Genomic DNA, 1513 nt, shown 5'->3' with positions numbered 1-1513 from the left:
CCAAATATTGGTTCAAACCAAATCATCGCGCTTGTTGGTTCCGACTATGATACTCCCGATCCAGGCCAGCCAACACATACCGAATTCATCCGTGGTCTGGTGTGGTATTGGCTTACCCCTATCCTCGCTTCTCGACCGGATTATGACGGATAACCTGGTCCTTCTCGGTATTTCGTACTCTGCACTAACCCATTCCGCGGCACTACACGGCGCAGACCCGATCCGTACCACAGAGGTGGGTACTCTACTTAGTAGGTCAGCAAGCAAATATATAGAACATTCGATAGTAACAGTGTTTTGTCAACACCGGCCCGAATTGACTCAGCACATATCTTTCATTGTCGACTCACTTGGCCCAAGCTTCAAACGGGAATTTACTGACCACTTCTTCCCATCAATCTTTCCTGAACCACTACAGCGACTATGAGAGCCATACCATATGTTCATACATTGTATCATACATACTTGCCATTTTTGAAATAAATAATATTATCCCTCCTATAGACTCGACTCTCTGTCGTGTTATACGTATAATCGAGGGAATTTGGAAGTGTAGATAAATAAGGGCAAAAGACTCAGTGGATGTCAACTAGATTTGAAAATAATAGGGTTTAGCCGTAAGGCGGGCGTGGGCGTGTAGCTGACTAGCTGTAAATAGATGAATACTAGCGATAGATAGCTGGGTATCCCAGGCTACCAGCCTGTGTGGGTTTGTAAAGTTATAATACTTGTTTTCGTTGTTTAAAAAAAAATTATAATGTATAAAAAATTTTTTTTTTCGCATGTATTGGTTCTATTTTTTATAAATATAACAAGTGTATAACATAAAAATTAAAATATATTTACTTTTGTTCGTTTGTCCCGTTTTGGTGAGGCAAAATCCGTCACAACTCACAACCAGGATGTGCCCTGAGTCCCTGACGGTCTGAGAGTGCTGAGTGACACTCTGGGAGTCTCTCTAGAGGCCTCTGTATAAATACCGCTGAAGTTTGGGGCACGGAGTCACTGACTTTAAGACTTACTCACCCGGGTCACCCTCTGCTCAGTGCTCACCGGCTCACCCTCCTTCTTTTGTTGTTTTTTAAATTTTTATATACACTGCTCTCTTGTAGGATTTAAAGCACAAATAGGAAACATATTTTTGTGTTCTGACCAGTGGCCCCACTCATGACTCAGGCGGGGAGTCTGGACTCTGGCACTCTTATGACTGACTCTTGCCCTAAATAGCCCCCAGGCCCAGGACTCCAGTAAATAGTTCAATCTCTACTCTAGTCTCAGCCTCTCCGGCTCTCCGCCCGGTTTGCTGTTACTGTTTTGTTTTGCAATAAAAATCTAAAAACACAACTTCCGGATTCTTTCCACCCCCCCCACCAGAGAGAGAGAAGCTCTTTACACAGTGGTGAGTGGTCACAGTCACAGGACACAGGCACAGGCGCCGCACAGCCACAGTTCAGATGAGAACTTCTCATTGCCCCAACTCAGTCTGACAAAATACAAATATGGTAGTAAAATA

This window comes from Sphaeroforma arctica, assembly GCF_001186125.1.
Source record: "Sphaeroforma arctica JP610 unplaced genomic scaffold supercont1.252, whole genome shotgun sequence".
NCBI lineage: Eukaryota > Ichthyosporea > Ichthyophonida > Sphaeroforma > Sphaeroforma arctica.
The sequence above is the reverse complement of the archived record's forward strand: the minus strand, read 5'-3'. Positions refer to the sequence as shown.